Below are 20,955 nucleotides of genomic sequence, written 5' to 3' on the forward strand. Positions count from 1 at the left end.
CCATTAAAAATAGTTCAGGATTTTTTTTCCCATGTAGTCAATAATTTTCAAACCTTTTTTATTGTTCAACCCTAATTTCAAATCAAGCCTTACAGAGAATCTTAATACATAATATAAACTAAAACAGCACTGTCCTGTCTAAAGCAGGTAGAGTGGTTTAGAATTTCACTGACTGAGGCTCCTGTTTATCTAAACGAGGGCAAAGGCAAAAACAGGCAATTGTTTGAGAGAGAGAAGGCAGTATCACAAATAACATATGTTGGGGATATACTAGCTAGACTTCCAGTCAAAAACTAATAAAATATTTCAATGAGGATCATTCACAGAGCATTTACATACAAAGGAAGTAAACATGATGGAGTGATGAGGGGAAAGGGGAACACAGGGAAATACAGGAAGCGGGGCTAACAGCAGGAGCAGTACTTCTAAATCCAAATGGCAAGGGGTGGGAGAGATTACCACAATGTGGAACAGAAAGTCATATAGAGAAGGCCACCTGGGCTAGTTCCTGTGCTGTGACACAGCCAACCCAAGGTAACCTCACAGCAAAGAAATCCGGGAAATAAATATTTTGAGCTGGGTTTCTCACTGCTTCCAATCTACCTGCTTTCTACACTGGCTGAACTGTGAAGTCCAAGTCACAGATACCGATTGACATAATCCATACAACTAAGCCTACCGCGAAAAGAAAAGGAGAAAGAAAGGAAAGTGTAGATCAGGAATATCAAATAGAAGCAATCTGTCATGCAGGGGTATATACAGAAGTACTACGAAAGATCAAATCCAGTCTTCTGGGACCAAGGAAAAGGTTTCCATTAGGCAGACACAACTAAGGTGAAGCCTAAAGAATGAGCAAAAGTTAGGCAGAAGAAATAGGGGAGACAGACACTCCAGGCAAAGGCACTAGCACTACAAAGGAACGCTGCCAAAACATACATAAATGTGGATGTCTGAAGCACCAGAGTATGAGGGAAAAAAGGAAGAGAAGAAAACTAGAGAGGCAAGGGGAAATAAGATCAATCCTGTATCAATATCATGCTTCCCTTTACCTTTAGTCCAAAGGCAAAGTTTAAGGACTGACGTGACCTCATCTGACAGAAATGGGTGTGGGTTTTTAATAAAAGTATCAGGCACAGGGATTTTTTAATGACTGAAGTCAATTTGCTCTCCTATTTCTTGGTTAAAAAGCTCTTGCCGAGTCATTTCACAAGAATTGCAAGGCAGAGTGAAAATGCAGAGAATAATGCAAACACTAAAAATGCTAAATTATTATACAAATTCTAATTTATGTCATCCTTTTTTAATTCCCCAAATTTTGACTTTTTCAGGAAACAGGCAGGCAAAAATATTCAGTGATCACATTAAGTCATCTATTTAACATTCTGAACCAAATAACTGATACTGCAATTTTACACCAGGGTGTATCCATTATGCTCCAAAATGGAGAACCTTCCCATAAACAAAATTGACACTTGTACTCTATTTGCAAAGAACTACAGATTTTCTAAAGTGACACACCGAAAATTTAGAGATTTGAGGATCAACTCCTTGCCAGGCCCTACTGAAGATACTAGGGATATAGTGACACACGAAACAAATAAGGTTCCTGTCATCATTAAACTTAGCCTCAAAAGAAAGAATAGCCATTAAATAAGTAAGCATACAAATAAACATAATTACAAACCTGGTATGAGCTACAAAAAATAAAGTAAAAAAAATTCTATTATATTTAGAACAAAGATATAACTGATGACTCTCCAAAAGCAATGTCTAGGGAGAAGAGAGAAACAAAGTCAAATACAATAGATGGGCTGGGCACAGTGGTTCAAGCCTGTAATCTGAGCACTTTGGGAGGCCGTTGAGAGGCAGGCGGATCACCTGAGGCCAGGAGTTTGAGAAAAGCCTGGCCAACATGTCAAAGCCTTGTCTCTACTAAAAATACAAAAATTAGCCAGGCTTCATGGTGCATGTCTGTAGTCCCAGCTACTCAGGAGGCTGAGACACAAGAATCTCTTGCACCTGGGAGGCAGAGGTTGCAGTGAGCTGAGATCGCTCCACTGCACTCTAGCCTGGGTGACAGAGCAAGACTCTGTCTCAAAAAAAAATATCACAATGGATTGAGGCATACATGTGTTTGAAGGAAGAAGCTGCCAGGAAATAGCAGATTCAAGAACCTGGTTGTAAACTGACAACAGAGAAAGGCGCGGTTAGGAAAACTTAAGATGCGAAGACATAAACATGTTAAATGTTTATTGGAAGTGGGAGCACAAGAGAGACTGAATATAAGAGAAAAAAGGGATGACAGAGATGATAACTAATAATGCTAACACTATCTATGTAAAGGTAAAAGCTTTATGTGCAATTCCTCAATCTCCAAGGTTAGCACTATTGTCCAAATTTTGCATATGAGATAACTAAACTCAAAAAGTTAGACAGTTAGGACAAATTACACAGTAACAAAACATGGCTTCAAACACAGATCTTTATGACTCCAAAGTACACCACAAGGCCTTATTCTTTCAACACATCCTTATCAAACTATGTAAGGGCCAGTTACTATGTAATAAAGATGTAGAGATGAATAAAACATTGTTTTTATCTTTATTCCTTTTTTTTTTTTTTTTTTTTTGAGGCAGGGTCTCACTCGGCGCCCAGACTGGACTGCAGTGGCCCGATCTCAGCTCACTACAACATCCACCTCCCAGGCTCAAGGGATTTTCCTGCCTCAGCCTCCCAAGTAGCTGGGATTATGGGCGCACATCACTACTGCCCAGCTAATTTTTGTATTTTTTTTAGTAGAGACTGGGTTTCACCATGTTGGCCAGGCTGGTCTCAAACTCCTGATCTCAAATGTTCCACCCACCTCAGCCTCCCAAAGTGCTGAGATTACAGGTGTGAGCCACTGTGCTCGTCTGGTCCTTATCATTAAAGACTAAGGTAAGGAAGACAAACATATACCCCAAATTGATGTAAAAGTAGGAATAAGAAGGTATAAAATAAAGAGAGGGCATGTAACTCTATCCTGAGCTAATCGGTGAAGACCTCAGATGGTGTCTGTATTAGGCAGAACAGAAACAGGACTAACTGAATTCCAGATAAGACAAACAGATAATGGAAAAGCAGAGACACAAATTTACCGCTGTGTCTACAACACTTCAAGAAGACGAGCATGGCAGAAACACAATGAGACTTGGAAGAGACTACATCACTACATCAATGAGCCTTTTATGCCATGCCATGGCATCTGAACTTTCAACTACAGGAAGTAAAAATCCATTTCCAGACTTTAAAGCAAGATTAGGCTACTGTGAAGACTCAGGTATCAGAGGTCTGAGCAGTAGCCTGGTGAATGAATGGCTTACAGACAACCAAAAGAACATGAAATTTGGAAGGAGATTCTCAAACGAGCTGTTTATAATCAGCTGTAAGGACAGTTCCAAAGTCACTTTAAAAAAAAAAAAAGCAGCTTTTACTCTAAGTGAATGAGAACATTCTATTGTCATATTTTAGGACACAACAAAGAAATGGTTTCACCCAAACTTTGTGATCAACAGGGAGGGATTGGAGATTTGCTTCCTTAACCCCATAAATAAAGATTATTGAGGCAGAATGCAGGCTTAGTGATTCATTTATCCAAAAAGCATATTGAACAGAAGCAGGATTGCCAGCTGTTTACCCTAAAAGCAAAGAACCGAGTCTCCAATTTCTAAGATAGTGCCTTTCCTTTGATTCAGGTCATATCACATCAGTTTGTCATCTGATGATTCAGGAAGATTGATGCTTATTTCTGCTAAGCATGTTGCTCTGACTCAGGAGCTGTATAATTCCAGCACCTAGCAGATACAAGAAGCAGAGAAGAAGCCAAAGGATACCAGCTACTCCTCTAGCACAACACAATTAGCCAGCCTCAGTGATGAAACCAAATCAAAGAGAAATAAGCTATAATTTAGAACTTTAGATTTTTGCAAACTGATCTCCAGGTACTTTCCTCATTGCAGAAATCATACCCTACATTCTAATCACCCTGAAAAAAACCACCCATGTCTTTTTCTAATGCCATTACCTCACACTGGAATGCATTTATACTCCATATCAACATGATATATGCACAGGCTTCCTTTAAGACCCAATTCAATTGTTATTCCTTCAATTCCTGCTGTAAAACCAGTTCATTCAATCTTCATTCTACCCTCCCCGTCCTTGCCCCAAGAGTATCTGCCTGCACTGCAGAAGCTAAAAGGCTAAAATCAACATTGTCCAGTTGTTCTCGCCACCAGGCTTCTGGATACAATTTCTGATCTATCAATAAAGTACTTTCCTGGGATTTGGAAACTGAAAGTGAAGTGGAGATTCTTACTACCACCTTACATTTCCTATTGGCAAAGCAAGTCAAGAAATAAGACTTTTTGGCCGGGCGCGGTGGCTCACGCCTGTAATCCCAGCACTTTAGGAGGCTGAGGTGGGTGGATCACGAGGTCAAGAGATCGAGACCATCCTGGTCAACATGGTGAAACCCCGTCTCTACTAAAAATACAAAAAAAATTAGCTCGGGCATGGTGGCACGTGCCTGTAGTCCCAGCTACTCAGGAGGCTGAGGCAGGAGAATTGCCTGAACCCAGGAGGCGGAGGTTGTGGTGAGCCGAGATCGCGCCATTGCACTCCAGCCTGGGTAACAAGAGCGAAACTCCGTCTCAAAAAAGAAAGAAGACTTTTTTCCAAAGTGATGCTCCAGTGTCCATTCTCCCAACTGTTTGGATGCTGAGAGGCAACCACAGTGGAAACAGCGGCTGGACTCCAAGTTCCAATGCCCAGTCATTCACAACGTGGGTGTCAAGAGGCAGCTGAGGCAGCAACAGTGGCAGCAGCTTTCTAAGCCATGGCCTGAAATCCTTGAATGAGCTTCTTAAACTGAGTAATTCCTGTGGCACCATCAGTGGTTATAACTTCCCCAGCAGATCAGTTTTTGAGTTCTGGAACTTATTTGTGGACAGCAAATTTATATTTAAGATAGTTAGAATGGTTTCTATTTCCTGGTCCTTGACTCAAATACACTAAACAAGTTAACGCCTTACAGGCGAAGAAGCACACCAAGAAGGAAAGAAAACAAGTAACATCAGTGCAAGAGGCTAACAAACTGGTAAGTGCCAGTTAGACCTTAGATACATGAGAAAACAATGAATGACACTAGAATCAGTATCCTAAAATTCCCTTTGATATCGAAGTTTTAAGTACCTGAATCCATAAGTAGTCTCATAAAGAAATCATCATTTGTCCAACATGTATGTAATTTCAAGTTTTATCTCAACTGATTATCTTTTCTCTTGAATACTGGCCATGTTTTCATGGTTCTTCCTAAGTATGGTAATTTTATATTACATTCTATATGTGGTAAACGATACCTTATAGAAACTCTAGATTCTGTAATAGTCCTTTAAAAAATGTTTTTATTTCCAAGGGTAGGAAAAATAAAAAGATAAAGAAGTAGAAAAGAAAAAACAAACAAAAAATGTTTACAGTAGGCCAGGCATGGTGGCTCACACCTGTAATCCCAACACTTTCAGAGGCAGAAGGTGGTGAATCGCTTGAGCCCAGCCTTGGTGACATGGCAACACCAGCCTTGGCAACATGGCAAAACCAGCCATGGCAACACCAGCCTTGGCAATAGGCAAAACCCCATCTCTATAAAAAATACAAAAAATTAGCCAGGTGTGGTGATGTATACCTGTAGTACCAGCTACTTGGGAGGCTGAGGTCCGAGGAGGAGGCTTCACCTGAGCCTAGGAAGTCAAGGATGCAGTGAGCCATGATCACACCATTGCATTCCAGCTTAGGCGATGAGAGTGAGACCCAGTCACACACACACACACACACACACACACACACACACAAAAGTTTATACTAAACTTAGCTTGACTTAAACTGCAAACTTTCCCTCCAAGATGAGCATCAGCTGAAATCTTTGTTCAGTTCTTTTATCCTTGGCTGGATTGCAAGCAGTTTGTTGCACATACAGCTCAGCCTATAATACAGGTGAAGTTTTAATGCAAAATTTGGGGCTCTTTCCCTTCAGGTCTTGCTTTCCACTCACTTTCCAGCTGTTGTGGTCACCATGAACTCTGTCTTCTAGGTCACAAGCTATATGCTGTTTCCTAACTGAGTTGTAGCTGTCTAGCACAGTACAAAACTAGCTATAAAAATAGCAAACCCAGCTGGATACGGTGGCTCACGTCTGTAATCCCAGCACTTTGGGAGGCCGAGGTGGGTGGATCACTTGAGGTCAGGAGTTCGAGACCAGCCTGGCCAATATGGTGAAACCCCGCCTCTACTAAAAATACAAAAATTAGCCGGGTGTGGTGGTACATGCCTGCAGTCTCAGCTACTCGGGAGGCTGGAAGAGGAGAATCACTTGAACCCAGGAGGTGGAGGTTGCAGTGAGCCGAGATTGCACCGTTGCACTCCAGCCTAGGCCTCACAAAGAGATTCCATCTCAAAAACAAAATAGCAAACCCAACAGGGCTGTTTCATTTTTAAAAGTGTATATTAACACCCTCCTCTCCGTAATTTCTGTCTGCTATTAGTTGTTCTTCAGATACTCTTCTTGTTTTATATTTTGTTCAGAGTTTAAGTTACCTGTAAGAAGGTTGATTTGATAGGAACTATTCTGTTATTACCGCAGGAAGAATGCTTGGTTGGTTTACTCTGGAACAGCAACTAAATGCACAGCATTGCTCCTATTCTGTATCCTAGAAATAAATAATACTCTGGCCTGATACGGTTGATGGTTCAAGTTTCATTCTTTGTTCATTCAGAGGTGAGATGGTGGGTTGGTGTATATGCATGTGTTAAAAGAAAGTAACTGGGCCTCAGCACTCTGGGAAGCCGAGGCAGGTAGATCACCTGAGGTCAGGAGCTCAAGACCAGCCTGGCCAATATGGTGAGACCCCACCTCTGCTAAAAATACAAAATATTAGCCCGGCATGGTGGCACATGCCTGTAATCCCAGCTACTGGGGAGGCTGAGGCAGGAGAATCATTTGAACCCTGGAGGCACAGATTGCAGTAAAACAAGATGACACCACTGTACTCCAGCCTGGGCTACAAAATAAGACTCCGTCTCAAAAAAAAAAAAAAGAAGGTAACTGGGATATGGAACAGTTTGAGTTATTCTAACTATAGATTTCACAGATCAATAAATTGTTTTTAAAAGATTCCAGAAGAAAGGGGGAGGGGACAAAAGGGGAGGCAGACAGAGAAAGAAAAGGAGTAAGGGAGAAGGGAGAAAGGGAAGAAGGGCAAGGGATAAAGGACAGGGAGAAAGACAGACAGACACACAGAGAGAAGTAGAAAGTATTGCTGCCAATTTTATTGGCCAATAAGGACAACTAGTCCTCACATTAATCCCTGCACTTTAGGACAACAAGATAGAAGGATCACTTGAACCCAGGAGTTCAAAAACAGCCTGGGAAACATAGCCAGACACCATCTCTACAAAAAGATGAAAAAATTAGCCAGGCATGGTAGCATGTACCTCCAGTCCTAGCTACTCGAGAGGCTGGGTGGGAGGATCCCTCAAGTCAGGGAGTTTGAGGTTACGGTAAGCTATGATCACATCATTGCACACCAGTCTAGGTGACAGAGTGAGAGCCTGTGTTCAAATAAATAAAATGAAAATAAAACAAAAATATTACTATAAACTGTTATTTTCATATAAAAAAGGATGGGAAAATCTTAGAATCAATATAAGCCTTACCTGACAACATTTCATTAACTTCTAATAGATATGAACACTAATTAATCTTACTTTTCTTCTGCACAAACCAGAAGCAACTGTGAGAAAACAGCACTAGCTCTAATAAAGCCAACAAACACTCTAGACACTGAAGCCTAGTGGAGCTTCCTGGTTGGTGAACACACTGATGAGCAGGAGGGTAGTGTGTCCTGATTCCACAAGAAGAGGGCATGGAAGCTCTGTGTTTAGAACTTCCCAGACCTTGCCCTCTGTGTCTCTTCATTTGGCTGGTCCCGATCTGTATTAAATAAATCGTAATCATAAATAAAATAAAATCATAATCATATAGTGTTTCCCTGAAATCTTTGAGTCATTCTAGTAAATTATCAACCTGAAGGGGGTTGTGGGAAATGCCCCAGATTTGTAGTCAGATGGCCGTAAGTGTGGACAGAATGGGGACCCTACTTGCCACTGGTACTTGAAATGGAGGCAGACTTGTGGAACTGAGTCCTTCCCTTGTGGGGTCTGCACTAACTCTGTGTGATCAGTGTCAGAACAGACTGCAGTATCCCATTGGTGTCGGAATACCAAACCCCTAATGGAACTTCTTCCGTCACATCTTATATAAGCTAACTCTATATGCTGGGGATATAGTAGGAATGAAGCCATAAACATGTACAACTCATATCATCATGCAATCTGCACCAGCCCCACTCTTCACAATTTCTGGCTCCTTAAGGAATTTCAGCAAATCCACCTCCAGAAAAAATTATCTTTAAAAAAAATGTTACTTACTATAAATAAAGAAATGGGTGTTAAATACCAAGAACACTTTTTAAATTTTTTGAAGTCAATGTTTGTATAACACATCAGGGATCGGCAAATTTTTTCTGGACACAACCAGAGAGTAAATCTTTTAAGCTTTGCAGGTCATACGGTTTCAGTCATGAAGACTCAACTTTGCCATTGTGTCAGCAAAAGCAGCTGTAAGCAATATGTAAACAAAGGAACAAAGCTATGTTCCAATAAAACTTTATTATAAAAATGGATGGGGGAGAACTAGATTTGGCTCATGGATCACAGTCTACTGACTCCTGCACTAGATTATTCAGTAAACATGAAGTACATAACTCTTCTGATGACATGAAGGTCTGGTTACCACACCAATAACTAACAGTCTGGGAGAGTGTGGTGCACCTGTTCTTAAAAAAAATTTTTTTTTTAACTGATACAAATTATATTTTAGCCAAAATGTGTTTCCTTGACAGGAAATGTTAAAGGAAGGAAAAATGGAAGAAAGGGAGTAGAGAAAGAAAGAAGAAGGGGAAGGGGTCGGGGGGAAAGAAGGAGAAAGAAAGAAAATACAAAGGAAGAAAACCTAATAATATCAGAAATCACTGGTATATTTTTACTTAACTTCAAAAGTTTCAGCTATCTAAAATATATTAAAATTCAGAAATTCCTAAAATTAACATGAAGTAACTTACTATAAGTAAGGTTGTAAGTAAGCTCAGAGTAGTATCAGGCACTCTGCTAAGGTGCTGTTAAGAATCTCTGTAGAATAATTAATTTTGAAACAAATGTTTGTCAATATAATAATTAAGAAATTTTACTTTAGATAATGCTGAGATAAGCTTTAGTGCCAAGATAAGGCTTAGTCCCTCTAGCCCCCAAAAAAGAATGCACACGTTCTATAGCATGTATTTACATTCAGAGAAGAATCTATATTCTATATTAGTGTATCTCTACTATAACTTGTTCCTCTGTAAGTTTACCTTGTTAATAACTGTAATTAAAGCAAGCATGCTTAATTAATCTGAATTAATAAAAGGTGCCCTCCCTCCAAAGAAGGGGAGTTAGGAAATTCGCTCTAAATCATTTTACTATTGGTTCTCAATATTTACCAAAAAAAAAAAAAAAAAAAAAAAAAAAAACAGAAAATTAGCAATTGTTTTGGTTAGATATCAGTCTTAAAACAACAAAGCTGAAGATAAAAATACTATGTCATAATAGGACTTTGGCGGGAAATGAGGAATTTTTCATGTTTTTTCCTCAAGATTTTAAGAATATTATACAATATTATAACAACATCCTTTTAAAATTCCAAGTTTAATCTATTTCATGAAGAACCAATCTCTAAAAAAGATTTGTATAAATCTGTATAAATTTATACGAAGATTTGTATAAATTATAGCAGAAATTTATCTTCTTAACAGTTCTGGTGTCCAGAATCTGAACAAAATCTTACAGGACCAAATCCAGGAGTGAGCAGAGCCAGGCTCCCTGAGAAGACTCGGGAGGAAGTGTTGGCTTGCCTCTTCCAGATTCTGGTGACTACCAGCATTCCTTGACTTGTCACCACATCATTCTAATCTCTACTCCTGGTTCCACACCACTTCTGCTCTTCTGTGTCAAATCCTCCTCTGCGTCCGTGATTACCTTTATGGCCCACTGCATAATCCAGGATAATCTTCCCATCTCAAGATCTTTGATTTATGCTTGCAATAAGCCCCTCCTGCTAGAAGGTAACATCCACATTCCCAGGGATTAGGGATATATTTGGGGGGCATTACTTAACACAGCATAGGACGGTTCATCTCAGAAATACTAGATGTGCATACAAATTCACCAGAGTACTGAGGAGTGCAGTTAACATACTTTTCTCACAGTAAATCAGCCATATTAAGTGTGTGCTAATGTCATACTTTTCTGATTTTGAATGGCAAATGATACTTTATCAATCTATATTATATCTTTCTGTCAGTATTGAAGGTTCTGGTGAAAAGTTTATATCCATAATAGCTAGCAGAAAGTATAAAAGTGGTAGTGCTAGACAACATTAAGAGTGCTGTATTAGTTTGCTAGGGCTGCCATAACAAAGTACCACAGGTGCGTGGCTAGGAAATTTACTTTCTCATGACTCAGGAAGCTACAAGTCCAAGATCAACATGTTACCAGGACTGAATTCTTCTCAAGGCCTTTCTCTCCGACTTATAAATGACCATCTTCTCTTTGTGGTCTCACAAGGTCTTCCGTCTGTGTTTTAATCCCTCTCTTTTTTTTATTTTTTGAGACGGAGTCTCCCTCTGTCGCCAGGCTGGAGTGCAGTGGCGCCTTCTCAGCTCACTGAACCCCTGCCTCATGGGTTCAAACAATTCTGCCTCAGACTCCCAAGTAGCTGGAACTACAGGCGCACACCACCACACCCAGCTAATTTTTGTATTTTTAGTAGAGATGGGGTTTCACCACGTTGGCCAGGATGGTCTCGATCTGTTGATCTCGTGATCCACCCATCTCGGCCTCCCAAAGTGCTGAAATTACAGGCATAAGCCACCACACCTGGCCACTTCCTTCAAGAATGCCAGTCATATTGGACTAAGGCCTACCCTTTAACTTCATTTTAACTTAGTTACCTCTTCAAAGACCCTGTCTCCAAATACAGTCACACTCTTGAGGTACTGGGAGTTATGACTTGGAAATACAAATTTGGGAGGGTGAAGGGGGAAACACAACTCAGCCAGTAAGTGCCAAAGAGTAGCATGCTTGATGTTAAAAACTTACTAAATGGCTGAGAGTGATGGCTCACACCTGTAATCCCAGCACTTTGGGAGGCCAAGGCAAGTGGATCACTTGAGGTCAGGAGTTCAAGACCAGCCTGGCCAACATGGTGAAACCCTGTCTCTAGTAAAAATACAGAAATTATGTGGATGTGGTGGGGCATGCCTGCAATCCCAGCTACTTGGGAGGCTGAGACAGAAGAATGACTTGAACCCAGGTGGCAAAGGTTGCAGTGAACCGAGATCATGCCACTGTACTCCAGCCTAGGCCACAGAGCAGGACTCCATCTCAAAAAAAAAAAAAAAAAAAAAAAATTCATGAAACACCTTTCAAAACTGGCTGAGAAAATCTAAGATAAATATCAACAATCCATTAGGAATTTGAAGAACCCCCGTCATAATGGGGATAATGGCACCAAAAACATCACTAAGTAGTCAGTAAGGATGGAACAAAAAAATGTGTGATGGAGAGTCAAAAGAAACTACGGATGGAGATGTATTATCAATTTGAGTGATTTTTTTTTAAATGGGAGCCATTTGGCCCGCATATAATACTGGAAATACATATCTATAGGCACTAAACTGTATTAACCATATAAAGCAATAGTTCTCTGACTGATCTAAAGACTCCTCAAGTCCTCAAGATCTTGTCTTTTCTAACTACGTATTTTTGTGAAGCAAAATTTCCTCATATACTTCCAAAACAACAAATCACAACAGAGAAAATGCAGAAGCAGACATGAGAACCCAGTGATCTTCTACTAAGCATTAAAAACATTTTCAGAAATATAAAACAATGCCACTCTTCTCATAAATTTATTTGTTTTGGAAACATTTTCATTAAAATGTTTTTTGTATTAACTCATAGTGGGTTTATTGTATTGTTAAATGAGCTAAATATTTTTAAATTTGTTTGAATATTTGATATGATAAATACTGGAAGATCTACCCAAAGAATCCAAAGCCCATTTGGATCCTCAATAATTTAAGATATAAAAGGATCCTAACAAAACATTTGAGAAACCAGAGCACTGACTCAGTTACCACTGCCATTCTACGTACCCACCCTGCCTCCGCAGTGCCCATACTGACTAGGTTTTGACCTATATAAAACTAAACAGTCCCCTAAAAGAAAGATGCAGTTACTTTGAAGCTTTGTTATATAAGGTTTTGTGAGCCCACTATAGAAACAGACTGGATGGGGCAATTCATCCAATTCCTAAATTTTGGAGACTCTGATTATAAATTGGAGGCATTGTAGTACAGAAGAGAAAAATCAATGGATCATCTAAGAGTCAAGATGCCCATCTTTTGATTTCTAATGGTATACTAGCTACCTACAACTTCAGGCAAATCATTTACTTCTTTGGGTATCAGTGTCATGAACTATAAAATCAGAGAATAAACCAAATGATCTAATGTCCCTTCCAGTTCTAAGTTCCATGATTTGAGGAAAGCCCAAAATTGCCACTGGAAAAAGAAATGATAATAGACATTACTAAGCACTCTACAAAGCAAATACTTCAATCATGAAAAAGTTAAGTTGGTGATTTGAAAGAATTTAACAGTTGCATACCTTCTCCTAATATTACTTCCTATATTTTCCAGGAAAAGTGATTGGCACCTTTAGATGACTATTATGTCACAACAAATATCACTATAAGAATCTTTTAAAAACTTACAAAGTAAGAACTGAATATTGGTTACAGAAAGGACTTCTCAGTAATTACTTTACCAAAGAAAGCTACTAATATTTTGTAACTATTAATCTAAAATGGGAAAAATGGGGGGTAAAATTGTTAAAGCAGAAAACTTTATAAATCTAAAACATGCCAACACACAAACAAAAAGTTAAAAGTTCCACATTGAGAGGAAAGGAACTCTTCCTTGAAATAAAGATTTAGTTTATCCAAGTCCTGATAGAATTGAAGATGATTTTTTTTTTAGTTTAAAAGTTTTTAAACTGAAAACTCAAACAAGCTCTGAATTCTAAAATTTGAGACAATGTCTTAATTGGCACATAATCTATGCTACATTAGGTTATAAAACAGAATTTTAACTAAAAACACAGCACCCAACAGGCAAGGTATGGCAAATGTAAATCCCTCATAAAGCTCTGAGAGATTTAAAAAAGTTCTTTCTTTCACTACAATGCATTTACTCAAGCAATGTTTTAAGAATACAATTTGGAAGAGCAAGGAAATATTCTTTTTACTTCCCCAATTAAGAATAAATGCCCCCCCAAAAAGCCTGTTTTTAACTGAATTTAGCCAATTAGATTTCAGTTGCATTTAAGAGTTCCAAGTAATTCAAATATAATTTATAGAATCACAAAAGCTTCATTTTACCTAGTCACCTTAAATTTTTTATGACTCAGTAAGTCAACTGATAGTATTAATAGTTTTATTTTTAAATCTACTGAAATAACTACATATGTATAAATTAAGACATCTTCCAAAGAATGAAAATTGAATTCGGTAAGCTCAGCAGAACACAGAGAATAATCATAATTAACTAAAGAGGAAAAATAATTTGAAAATATTTTGTTACTGAAGAAACAGAATATAGGAAGTTATTCTGCACAGTTCTGATATGCACGAATTTCGGTCACCATATTTTAGTTAACACGAGTCCTCCAACTACACAATTTAAATTCCAGTCAGTCAGATGCAGCGGTTCACACCTGTGATGCCAGCACTTTGAAAGGACAAGGTAAGAGGATCACTTGAAGCCAGGAATTTAACACCAGTCTGGGTGACATAGCAAGATCCCATCTCTATCCATCCCCTATCCAAAAAAATTAGCTGGGTAAAGTGGTATGGAGTGCTCCCAGCTACTCAGGAGGCTGAGGCAGGAGGATCACTTGAGCCCAGGAGTTCCAAGCTGCAGTGAGCTATGGTTGTGCCACTGCACTCCAGCCTGGACAACAGAACAGGACTCTGCCTTCAAAAAAAAAACAAACTTAAAAATAAATAGGCAGGGCGTGGTGGCTCACACCTGTAATCCAAGCACTTTGGAGGCCAAGGCGGACGGATCACCTGAGGTCAGCAGTTCAAGACCAGCCTGACCAACATGGTGAAACCCCCATCTTAAAATAAATAAATAAATAAATTTCAGTTACCACAAGAACTATAAGTAATGACACAAAGTGCAAACTTTGCTGTTAGGTCCTAAGTCCATATAAATAACAGATGAGTATCATTACTGGTGACCAATCATGTCTTTGTTTCAAACTTTATTGGTGAATGATCTCTGTATATCTGATACTAAGTTCATCCACAGACTAAAAAGTACATAGTTGTGCTGTTTCCTTGTCCCCTAAATGATAAGCCATTGTGACATTTCACAAAACTGGGTATCAAAGAGAGAACTAGCCAACAAAGATGAAAATGCAGGAAAGACATGAAAAGTGATCCTGCTAGAGGTGAAATTCCAGTTGAATGTAAATGGGCTTAAAATAGAAATAATGAATATAGGAATGCTGACATTGCTGCCATTCAGGAGACTACAGATATACAGCCAGAAGAATATCGTGAAGGCAAACTTATTAACATAAATGAACAAAGTGGCTGTGATGAAAGGGAAGAAGATACTACAGATATGATACCCACAAAAACTTTACCTTAAAGAAACTCCAAAAGATATTTCACAATGTTTAAAATCCAAAGGATAAAATATTGAGAGGGGCTGATCCAAACAGAGAAAGAAGAATGACAACTTGTCAAGGCACAGAAAAAATGTGTGCTTCATAACAACTTGCACAGTGAGAAGGTAGCAAGCACTGTTCAAACTATAACAAAGAAAACCCTTTAATTCTCAATATCTCTAATGTTTTACATTATGCTAGACTAAAGATTAGCACCACTTTTTTTCATTTCTCTATTCATTTATAACAAAAAGTTTTGACAAAATATTTAAAGATCACAGAACAACTGTAATTTTATCCACTGATTAGTAAGATTGTTTTTTGTATACCGTCAGCTTGCATCATCTTTTTTTTTTTTTTGAGACAAAGTCTCACTCTGTCGACAGGCTGGAGTGCAGTGGCGCGATCTCGGCTCACTGCAACCTCCGTCTCCTGGGTTCAAACGATTTTCCTCCCTCAGCCTCTCAAGTAGATGGGGTTACAGGCATGCGCCACCAAACCTGGCTAATTTTTGTATTTTTAGTAGAGATGGGGTTTCACCATGTTGACCAGGATGGTCTTGACCTCCTGACCTCGTGATCCGCCCACCTCAGCCTCCCAAAGTGCTGGGATTACAGGCGTGAGCCACTGAGCCCAGCCCCTGCATCACCATTTTTTATAATCTCCAGTAACCAAAGTAATGACTGCCTATACACAAAATGTACAGTGATCCTCTGGTTATAATCCATATATAAGAATCAACCAAAAACTAGGTTCTATTATACTTTTCCTAAATAATTTTGCAGAAGAGATTTTTTTTTTTGAGACAGAGTCTCACTCTGTTGACCAGGCTGAGGTAAAATGGCATAATCTCAGCTCAATGCAAGCTCTGCCTGCTGGGTTCAAGCTATTCTCCTGCCTCAGCCTCCAGAGTAGGTGGGATTACAGGTGCCTTCCAGCATGCCCAGCTAATTTTTGTGTTTTTAGTAGAGACAAGGTTTCACCACAATGGCCAGGCTGGTATCAAACTCCTGACCTCAAGGGATCCACTCACCTCAGCCTCCCAAAGTGCTGGGATTACAGGCATGAGCCACCATGCTTGGCCAAGATTTACTTTAATTCAGTAAACACTTACTGCAAACCAATCTTTTGCCAGACATTGTGCAAGTCTTCAATATCCAGCAAGAATCACTTTATACTAGATTCCGTTCTACAAAAACAAAAAATTATTTCAGCAAAGTTTCAATCTATATCAATTTTGTCCTAAAATCTAAATAGGCAATAGGATACCACAAAATACAAAAATAAGCTAGGCACAATGGCACATGTCTGTAGTCCCAGCTACTCAGGAAGCTGAGGTGGGAGGATCACTTGTGGATGGAGAGTTAGTGCTTAATAGGTACACTGTTTCTGTTTGGAAAAAGGAAAGAAGTTTTGGAGGTGAATGGTGGTGATAACTGCAAAACAATGTGAAGGTACTTAAAGCCACTGTAGAATTAAAAATGGTTGAATGATCGATTTTATCTTATGTATATTCAGCCACAATAATAAACAGGTGTAAAAAGCAAAAATCTCTTTTAGCTATACAAAAGCTGAAAGAATGCATCACCAGCAGACCAGAGCAACACTTCATTCTAAAGGATTCCAAGGGAATAAAAACCACCACAACTCTGAGCTATAAAACAATTCCCAACAAATTTGAAAGGACTTAAATCATACAATGTATATTTTCTGATCAGAAATAGTAAGTATGGATAAATATAATGGAATTACTTTCTTCATATTAAATCTTATTCAAAGCTAGTTGCTTTTAAAAATAAAAATAACAGCCGGGCGCTGTGGCTCACGTGTATGATCCCAGCACTTTAGGAGGCCGAGGCGGGTGATCACTTGAGGTCAGGAGTTCGAAACCAACCTGGCCAACATGGTGAAGCCCCATCTATATTAAAAATACAAATCTTAGCTGAGTGTGGTGGCATGTGCCTGTAATCCCAGCTCCAGGTAGGCTGACATAAGAATCGCTTGAACCCACGGCGGGGGGCGCAAGCAGAGGTTGCAGCGAGCCAAGATCATGCGACTACACTCCAGCCTGGACGACAAAGCGAGACTCCATCTCAAAAAAAAAAAAAAAAAAAGTATTGTGGGGTTTAAAATACACACAGAAACGAAACTCATGACGTCAGCCAGGCATGGTGGCATGGTGGCTCACAGCTGTAATCCCAGCACTGTGGGAAGTAGAGACAGGTGGCTCACAAGGTCAGGAGTTCAAGACCACCCTAGCCAAGATGGTGAAGCCCCATCTCTACTAAAAATACAAAAAATTAGCTGGGCATGGTGCCGAGCACCTGTAATCCCAGCTACTTGGGAGGCTGAGGCAGAGAACTGCTTGAACCCAGGAGGCAGAGGCTGCAGTGAACCGAGAATGCACCACTGCACTCTAGCCTGTATGATAGAGCAAAACTCCATCTCAAAAAAAAAAAAAAAAAAAAAAAAGAAAGAAAGAAAAAAAATACTTGACACCAATAGCCTTAAGGCAGGAGAGAAGTGGAATCAACTATTACAAGGTCTTAACATACTCCTGAAGTAATACCATAGTCTACCTTCAAGTGACATTAATAAGTTTAAAGATGTTTACCAGAAGCCCTAAGGCAAACATGAATGAAATAATGAAAGAAAGAAGCAGAACGAAAGAGTTATAGTAAATCAACACCCCACCAAAAGATAATCACTCAATTAACACACAAGGAGGCATAAAAAGAGGATAAAGGAAAGCTGGAATGGCTGTATTCATATTAGACAAAGCAGATTTCCAAAGAATACTAACCCAAGATAAAGAGTCTCTTTACAAAGATAAAGGGTTCATTCATCAAGAGGACCTAACAAGCCAAAGCATTTGTGCACCTAATATCACTTCAAAATACATGAAACAGAAAAAGGACTAAATGCAAAGAAAAATAGACATTCAAAACTACAGTTGGAGATTTCAATTTACTTTCCCTAATAACTGATAAAACAATTCAAATCAGTAAAGATACAGAACTGAATATTATCAATCAACTTGACCTAATGAGACTTACAGACATTCCACCCAACCAGAGAAAAATACACATTCTTCCCAAATGCACACAAAACACCATTTACCAAGACAGAGCAAATTCTGGGCTATATAACAATTCTTAACAAATATGAAAGGACTCACAGCATATAAAGCATTATTCAGTATAGCCAAGACACAGCATCAATTTAGGTGTCTATCAATGCATGAATAAAGTAAATATGGGGGGGTGCATACATATATATTTATTTAAACGGACTATTATTCAGCCTTAAAAAAAGAAAAAAAAAATCCTGTTATTTGCAACGTGACACAACAGATGAACCTGTAGGACATTATGGTAAGTGAAATAAGCTAGGCACAGATGGATAAATGCCGAATGATCTCACTTTTTCAGATGTGGAATCTAAAAAAATCAAAGCTCATTGAAGCAGAGTGTAGAATGGTGGTTGTCAGGGGCTAGAGGGTAAGGGAAATGGGGCGCTGTGGCTTGAAGGGTACAAAACTTCAGCTGTGCAAGATGAATACGTTCTGGAGATCTAATGTACAACATGATGACTATAGTTAGTAATATAGTGTTGTAGAATTAAACTTTGCTAAAAGAGATCTTAAATGCTTTCATCACAAAAAAAAAGTAGCTGTGTAAAGTGGATATGCCAGTCAGCTTGATAGTGGTAATCATTTCACAATGTATATGTATATCAAAACATCACACTGTACATCTTAAATACATATGGTTTTTATGTCAATTATATCTCAATAAAGCTGGGGGGAAGCTATGTAATGTTAAAAAAATATATATGAGGTATTATTTTTCCAACCAGTATGAAACTAAATTAGAAATGTACAGCAGAAATATCCTTGCAAAACCCCAAAATACTTGCAAACTAAGTAACACATTTCCAATAATCCCTAGGTCAGACAGAAATAAAAAGGCAAACTTAGAAATTATCTTGAGCTAACTGAAAATGAAAGTACAACATATCTAAATGTATGAGACACAGCTAATCTACTATTTAGCGGGACATTTACAGACCTAAACACCTATGTTAGAAAAGATTAAGGGTCTCAAGTAAATGACCTTGGCTTTCACCTTAATAAAGCAGAAAATAAGGCCGGGTGTGGTGGCTCACGCCTGCAATCCTAGCACTTTGGGAAGCCAAGGCGGGCAGATTACTTGAGCCCAGGAGTTCAAGACCAGTCTGGCCAACATGGTGAAATCTCATCTCTACTAAAAATACAAAAAATTAGCTGGGCATGGTGGTGCACACCCGTAATCCCAGCTACTCGAAAGGCTAAGGCATGAGAAAGGCTTGAACCTGGAAGACGGAGGCTGCAGTGAGCCGAGATGGCGCCACTACACTCCAGTCTGGGAGTCAGAGCACAACTCCATCTCAAAAAATAAAAATAAATAAAATAAAGTAAGAGCAAATTAATCCAAGGTAAGCAAAAGAAAAAGCATAAAGATCAGAATGAAAATCAATGCAACAGCAAACAAGAAACAATTAATAAAGCCAAGGATGTTTTTTAATATCAATAAAGTAGTAGCCATAATGATTAGTTTAAAAAAGAAAGATGACACCAATTACCAATATGAAGAATGACCAATGTGAAATTATTATAGATTGTACAGATATTTTAAAAATAAAGGATTAGACCAGGTGCCATGGCTCATGCCTGTAATCCCAATACTTTGGGAGACCGAGGCAGGTGGATCACCTCAAGTCAGGAGTTCGAGACCAGCCTGGACAACATGGCAAAACCCTGTCTCTACTAAAAATACAAAAAATTAGCCAGGCGTGGTGGCTAGCACCTGTAATCCTAGCTACTTGGGAGGCTGAGGCAGGAGAATTGCTTGAACCCAGGAGGCAGAGGTTGTGATGAGCCAAGATGGAGCCGCTGCACTCCAGCCTGGGCAACAGAGCAAGGCTCTTGTCACAAAAAAAAAAAAAAAAAGGAATATTATAAAAGTTTTATGTAAATAAATCTGACAACTTAGGTGAAATAGTTAAATTCCTGGGAAGACAAAAAGCTCACTCAAGGAAAAATAGATATACAGAATAGGCTTGTATCCACAAAAGAAATTAAATATGTAGTTAAAACCCTTTTCCCCAAGAATACTCCAGGTCCAGATGGAATATTGCACAATATATTCAATAAAACCAGCATTACACTGACACCAAAACCAGACAATGGCATTACCAAAAAAGAAAACCACAGCCCAGTAGCCTTCAAGAGTACAGAAAAAATTCCTCACACACACAAACCAGTGTAATTCAGCATATTAACAGAAACACACACACACACACATAGATGATCATCTCAACAAATGCAAAAGAGCATTTGATAAAATTCATCCCCATTCCTGATAAGAACTCTCACCAAACTAAGTGGTACAACCACTTTGGAAAATAATTTGGCAGGTTCTTCCAGTTAAACAGACACCTACTACAAGATCTATCCATTCCACACAGAGGTATTTACCCAAAAGAAATAAAAGCATACAATGATACAAAAATTTGTTTACAAATGTTCTCATAAGTCTTATTTGTAATAGCCAAAACCTAAAACCAATCCAGATTTCCATCAACATGTGAACACATAAACAAAATGTGTAAGGACAGAAACTACTCAGAAATAAAAAAAGAGTGAACTATTTTTAAATGCAAAAATGTCAATGAATCTCAAAGTAATTATGCATAGTAAAACATGCCAGACCAAAAAAAAAAGTATATATGATTCCATTTATATAAAAATTTAGAAAATGCAAACTAATCTATAGGGACAGAAAGCCTACGGACAGAGGACAAAAGGGAGGGATTACATAGGAGAATGAACAAATTTGGTGGGGGGGACGAGGATGGTTCATTATCTTGAATGTGTTGATGGTCACATGGCTATATATGTGTGTCAAAACTTATAAAAAGTCTATCCTTTAATTATGTGCAAATAACTTTACCTCAGAAAAGCTCGAGAGTAGGAGAGTGGTG

At 38.8% G+C, this 20,955-nt stretch overlaps 1 protein-coding gene across 16 annotated transcripts in view; it reads right to left on the minus strand.

Annotated features, from left to right (window-relative positions):
• The window catches only part of ABI1 (abl interactor 1), a 119,653-nt gene that overhangs the window by 60,085 nt on the left and 38,613 nt on the right, over window positions 1–20,955 (minus strand). The window lies entirely within an intron of this gene.

This window comes from Aotus nancymaae, unplaced genomic scaffold, assembly GCF_030222135.1.
Source record: "Aotus nancymaae isolate 86718 unplaced genomic scaffold, 86718_ANA_hifiasm-v0.15.2.pri h1tg000077l, whole genome shotgun sequence".
In the NCBI taxonomy this organism is placed as follows: domain Eukaryota; kingdom Metazoa; phylum Chordata; class Mammalia; order Primates; family Aotidae; genus Aotus; species Aotus nancymaae.